The sequence below is a fragment of the Gracilinanus agilis genome, chromosome 5 (genome assembly GCF_016433145.1).
Source record: "Gracilinanus agilis isolate LMUSP501 chromosome 5, AgileGrace, whole genome shotgun sequence".
Lineage (NCBI taxonomy): Eukaryota > Metazoa > Chordata > Mammalia > Didelphimorphia > Didelphidae > Gracilinanus > Gracilinanus agilis.
This window is the reverse complement of record NC_058134.1, coordinates 78,539,908-78,546,877: the sequence shown is the minus strand read 5'-3', so window position 1 is coordinate 78,546,877 and position 6,970 is coordinate 78,539,908.

Genomic DNA, 6,970 nt, shown 5'->3' with positions numbered 1-6,970 from the left:
TGAGTTGTGTTGTAAACCACAGGACAAAGATTATTACAGCAGTAAAGGCTTACACAGGCATGGCAGAATGGGAGGAAGGAATTATCAAAAATGTGACTAATGGGTGATGCTGAACTTTGCCTTTTCCATGTAAAAACATATCCAGATTATTTGCCTGAAATATCTTCCTCCCTTCTCCCTTTCTCTTCCCTTCCCTTCTTCCCTCCTTTTTTCTTCCTCTCCTATTCATGTTCCTTTTCCCATCTTCCTCTCCTCTCTCCTTTCTCTAAACTCTTTCCTTACCCTATAAATCTAAGTCTTCTCCCATTTTCCTCTCTTCTCCATTTCCTCCTGTCTCCCTCTGCCCTTTTCATTCCTTCCCCTCCTCAATCTACTCTCTTCCCTTCCCTCTTCTTTCGTGCTACTCTCCCATATCCTACTCCAGGTCTCTCCTTTCCTTTCATTCCTGTCTTCTCTTTTACCCCCTCCATTATTCTCCATTCCTTTCTCTCCCCCTATTCATTTCCCACTATTCTCCTTTCTCTCCTTTTATCTTTCCTTTCTTTTTCTCTCTCTCTTCCCCTTTGCTTTTTCCTTTCCTGACTTTCTTTGATTTCTTCAATTTCATTAAGTCACTAAAGGTTGAAAAAATCAGCTCATGCATGAAAAGTGAATTGCTGAGACCAAGGACTTTTCTTTTTAAAAGGAACTATTTTGGGGGCAGCTGGGTAGCTCAGTGGATTGAGAGCCAGGCCTAGAGACAGGAGGTCCTAGGTTCAAATCCGACCTCAGACACTTCCCAGCTGTGTGACCCTGGGCAAGTCACTTGACCCCCATTGCCTACCCTTACCACTCTTCCACCTATAAGTCAATACACAGAAGTTAAGGGTTTAAAATAAAAAATAAAAGTAAAAAAAATAATAAAAGGAACTATTTATTTCTGTTAGGAGAAGAAGACAAAAGGTCGGTTTTTATCATTTTATTACTTAGGGTTAACATTCTTCAAAATTTTTGCTATTACTGATATGGAGACTGTTTCCCTAAGGTATTTTTTTACTCTTCCTTCTTCATTCAAAAGTCTTTTAACATGACTTGCTTATCAAAATAGACATATTTTAGTGTGGTCAGTGTGTATTGGTTCCTTGGCGGAAGAGTGGTAAGTGTGGACAATGGGGGTCAAGTGACTTGCCCAGGGTCACACAGCTGGGAAGTATCTGAGGCCAGATTTGAACCTAGGACCTCCTGCCTCTAGGCCTGGCTCTCAATCCACTGAGCTACCCAGGTGCCCCCAAAATAGTTCCTTTTAAAAAGAAAAGTCCTTGGTCTCAGCAATTCACTTTTCATGCATGAGCTGATTTTTTTCAACTTTGAAGATGGAGTAGATTGACATGGGAGGTAGTGAGTTGCCTATGGCTGGAGCTCTCACAAAACAGTACAACTGTATGATTTGTGATGTCTCTTCCAAATTTAAGATTCCATGATTCTAAACCTATCTCTGATAAGGACAGGTGTGATAATTAGATTATGTCTACACTGCCCATCTTTAGATTTAATCACCAAAGGTGAGAGGACCTCCAATCTTGGGAGGTCCTAACCCACATGTGCTAGAGTGAGTGATGAATCAGAATCTACTGACCCACCCTCTAGGCGGTCTATGAGAATCATCTATTGTGATTGGACATGCAGGCTAGGGGAAGGCACTGAAAAGTGACACATATGTGACCCCTTTAAAAAGAGGGAGTTGAGGGAGTGAGAGTCTTCTAATGTTGTGAGGGGGACCTGAGGGAGCTTTGCTGGTTCGTGACTGAGACTCTTCCACATGGTGAGTTTAAAGACTGAATCTTCCTGAACTGCTATTAAGAACCTTCTTTTATAGACTCTGTGAATGAAGTTTGCTCCATTCACCTCCGGGCCTCAGGCCCTTTAACCCTCAGCTGAGGGTTAAGATCTAACTGGATTAATTAATGGGATAAATTCTTATTTCCTTACTTTCTCTCTCTTCTCTCATGTAAATAAACTTCCATAAAAGTCAATTTTGATTTGAGATTATTCTTAATTGAGGGTTGATAATAGTTCAATCCTCTGGTGACCATCTTTTAATATATTGAACCCATAAAACCCCCTTTTCACCCTTACACAGGGAGCACTAAGGAACTATTGAAAAGTATTTAACAAAGATCCATTTAAATATGTACAGCATTTTTGAAAACAGTCAATTCTCCAACTACTGAGTGATAGTATGAATATTATAAAACAGTGAAGGCAGGATAATGAGCTAAGTCTTTTACTTGGGTTCATCATATACTATCTACATGACCTTATGGTCAGTTTACTCATCTGTTAAATGGGGGATAGAAAACCCTTCCTGGCATATTTAATGGTATTGTTATGAGTATAAAATGAGATAAAATGTGCTTAACCTCTTTAAAAAGTGAAAAATGGGGTTCCGGGTTAAGATGGGGGCAGAGTAAGAGGCAGCTCTTAACCTCTCCTGACCGAAACACACAAAAGTCCTCAAGGGGACATAAAAACAAGTCCAGATGAACAGAGGAACCCCACAACAGGGCACAGCATGGAAGGTATGTGGAATCGAGGCATTTCCATGCTATAAAGGGGTGAAACAGCTCTCACTAAATCACGGGCTGAGCAACCACCCCACCCCCAACCCCTCCACAAACAACACCTATAGCTCCGAAACCAGCTAAAAAGAAATAGAGCAAGTTTGGGGCACCCATTGGGTCGTTGGCAGGTCCAGGGCCTTTTCCTGAGAGCAGCAAGATTTAGGACCCCAAAAAGCTAACAAACGCACACAAAATTTGAGCGTGGGAGCAGGGCACAGAGCACGGGCTCAGAGCACAGGCGCAGGTGGAGGCGTGGGTGGAGGCAGACACAGCCATGAGCTGAAGCTCTGAAACCCTCAGTGGGGAACCAGCGCAGAAGTGTATACAACTGACTATGGAAGCAGCACCCTGAGACTTGTAAAGAAACCTCTGGCAGAGGACCAAGCAAGGGGGTCCACCAGGGGGCTTCACCTTGGAAAAAACCAGAACTCAGACCTCAGGAGCCAAAAGACCACGGACAGACCCTGAGCGCGAGGATAAACCTGAGAAGCTGCTGGGCTAACGCTGGCTACCCAGTCTCAGGAAGTTCAGAAGAGAAAGATTAACAACAAGAAAAAGAAGTCTTTAACACTCAACAACTTTTACACAGAGAAAATCCAGACAATCGAGCAAACAGAGGAGGAGAACAAACAAGCATCCGGACCCTCCACAAATGAGGAAAACTCCTCACAAGCTATGGAAGAGTTCAAAACTGAGATTTTGAGGAAATGGAAGAGATCTGGCAAGAAACTAACAGTTTAAAAGGTAGAATCTTGCAATTGGAAAGTGAGGTTCAGAAACCAAATGAACTGATGAGCAGGTTGAACACCAGAAATGACCAGATTGAAAAGGAATACCAGAAGATTATGACTGAAAAACAGAAGTTTATAGCTGAAAACCAAAAGATTATAGCCGAAAACCGAAAGATGATAGCCGAAAACCAATCCCTAAAGGCTAGAATTGAGAAATTAGAGGCTAATGATCTCTCAAGACAATAAGAACAAATAAAACAAAGTCAAAAGACTGAAAAAATAGAAGGAAAATGAAATATATCAATGAGAGAGTGACAGACCAAGAAAACCGGTCTAGAAGAGACAATTTGAGAATAATTGGTCTTCCAGAAAAACCAGAAATTAATAGAAACCTGGACTCCATACTAACAGAAATTATTCAGCAAAATTGCCCTGAAGTCCTACAACAAGAGGGCAATATAGACATTGAAAGGATTCATAGAACATCTGCAACATTCCATAAAGATAAGAAAACGCCCAGAAACATAATTGCCAAATTCAAGAATTTCCAAGCAAAAGAAAAAATTTTACAAGAAGCCAGAAAGAGACAATTCAAATATCAAGGAGCACCAATCAGGATCACACAGGATCTGGCAGCCTCCACACTAAAAGATCACAAGGCTTGGATTACGATATTCAGAAAGGCAAGAGAGCTGGGCCTGCAACCACGGATCAACTACCCATCAAAATTGACTATATATTTCCAGGAGAAAGTATGGGCATTCAACAAAATTGAAGAATTCCAGGTATTTGCACAGAAAAGAGCAGGGCTAAATGGAAAGTTTGATATCCAACCACAAAATTCGAGAGAAACATGAAAAGGTAAATAAGAAACAGAGGGGAAAGAAAGAAAACTTATAATTTTTAAATTTGCCATTTTAAGGGCCTCAGTGAGATCTAATTATCTGTATTCCTATGTAGAGAAATGTTATGTATAATTCTCTGTAGTGAACTCTATTGACTATTATAGTATTCACTATTATAGTAATCAGAAGAATAATTCACAGGGTGAGGTTGGAACACTAAATAATCTAAGATGACATGGGGGATGGGAAAAAGGGGGTGAATAGCAGGGGATACCAAGAGAAACTTGAGTGAATAAGAAAAATAGGATATTCTATTACACACAAAGAGGGTATGGGAAGGAGAGGGGACAAATACTATTATAAGAAGGAAAGGAAGAGAGCATTAAGAGGTAATACTCAAACCTTACTCTCAGTGTAATCAACCCGGAGAGGGAAGAGTAGCTATACTATCCATTGGGACATAAAACTCTTATCTAACCCTTCAGAGAAAGTTAGAAGGGATAAACCAAGGGGAACAGGGGAGTGGGGAGGTCAAAAAAAGGGAGGGGAGAAGAAGGGAGAGGGAATTCATAAGGCCTTTAAAAACAAAAAGAGGAGGGAAATAATGGAGGGGGTAGAAAGGGAAGTTAATCAAGGGAGGGGATAAGAGATAGCGGCTCAATAGCAAACCACTGGTTTAAAAGGAAAAAGTATAAGAAAAAGGGGGTAGGAATAGGGGAGGATTTGAAAATGTCAGCAAATGCACAACTGATGATTATAACACTGAATATGAATGGGATGAATTCTCTCATAAAATGGAAGCAAATAGCAGAGTGGATTAGAAACCAAAATCCTACCATATGTTGTCTACAAAAAACACATATGAGGCGGGTGGACATACACAAGTTTAAGGTTCAGGGCTTGAGCAAAATCTTTTGGGCATCAAATGAGAAAAAGAAGGCAGGAGTGGCTATTATGATTTCTGACAAAGCCAAAGTAAAAATAGATATGATTAAAAAAGACAGGGAAGGTCATTAAATCCTGATTAAAGGCAGTATAAACAATGAGGAAATAACACTGCTCAATATGTATGCACCAAGTGGCATAGCACCCAAATTCATAAAGGAGAAACTGGCAGAGCTCAAGAAGGAAATAGATAGTAAAACCATACTAGTGGGAGATCTAAATATTCCTCTTTCAGATCTAGATAAATCAAACCGAAAAATAAATAAGAAAGAGGTAAGAGAGGTGAATGAAGTCCTAGAAAAATTAGATTTAATTGATATGTGAGGAAAAATAAATAGGGACAAAAAGGAATACACCTTCTTTTCAGCTGCACATGGCACATTCACAAAGATTAACCATGTTATAGGGCATAGAATCATTGCAAACAAATGCAAAAGAGCAGAAATAATAAATATAAACTTCTCAGATCATAATGCAATAAAAATAATAATTAGTAAGGGCACCTGGACAGGAAAATCAAAAACTAATTGGAAATTAAATAATATGATTCTTCAAAACCAATTTGTCAAAGAAGGAATCATAGAAACAATCAACAATTTCATTGAAGAAAATGACAATGATGAGACATCCTACCAAACTCTGTGGGATATAGCCAAGGCAGTACTCAGGGGGAAATTTATATCCTTGAGTGCATATATTAACAAATTAAGGAGGGCAGAGATCAATGAATTGGGCATGCAACTCAAAAAATTAGAAAGCAAGCAAATTAAAAATCCCCAGATGAAAACTAAATTAGAAATATTAAAAATCAAGGGAGAAATTAATAAAATTGAAAGTAAAAGAACTATTGAATTAATAAATAAGACTAAAAGCTTGTACTTTGAAAAAACAGATAAAATAGACAAAGTACTGGTCAACCTAATTAAAAAAAAAGGAAAGAAGAAAACCAAATTGATAGTATCAAAGATGAAAAGGGAGACCTCACATCTAATGAAGGGGAAATTAAGGCAATCATTAAAAACTATTTTGCCCAATTATATGGAAATAAATATAACAATTTAGGATATATGGATGAATATTTAAAAAATATAAACTGCCTAGATTAACAGCAGAAGAAATAGAATACCTAAATAAAACCCATATCAGAAAAAGAAATTGAACAAGCCATCAAAGAACTCCCTAAGAAAAAATCGCCAGGGCCTGATGGATTCACAAGTGAATTCTATCAGACATCCAAAGAGCAACTAATCCCAATACTATACAAATTATTTGATAAGATAAGCAAAGAAGGAGTCCTACCAAATTCCTTTTACGACACAAATATGGTACTGATTCCAAAGCCAGGGAGATCAAAAACAGAGAAAGAAAACTACAGAACAATCTCCCTAATGAACATAGATGCAAAAATCTTAAATAGAATACTAGCAAAGAGTCTCCAGCAAGTAATTAAGAAGATCATCCACCATGATCAGGTGGGATTTATACCAGGAATGCAAGGTTGGTACAACATTAGGAAAACCATCCACATAATTGACCATATCAACAGTCTAACCAACAAAAATCACATGATTATCTCAATAGATACTGAAAAAGCCTTTGACAAAATACAGCATCCATTCCTATTGAAAACACTGAAAAGTATAGGAATAGAAAGACCTTTCCTAAAAATAATAAACAGTATATACCTAAAACCATCAACAAACATCATATGCAATGGGGATTAATTAGAAGCCTTCCCAATAAGATCAGGAGTAAAACAAGGATGCCCATTATCACTTCTCTATTATTCAACATAGTACTAGAAACACTAGCAGTTGCAATTAGAGAAGAAAAAGAAATTGAAGGTATC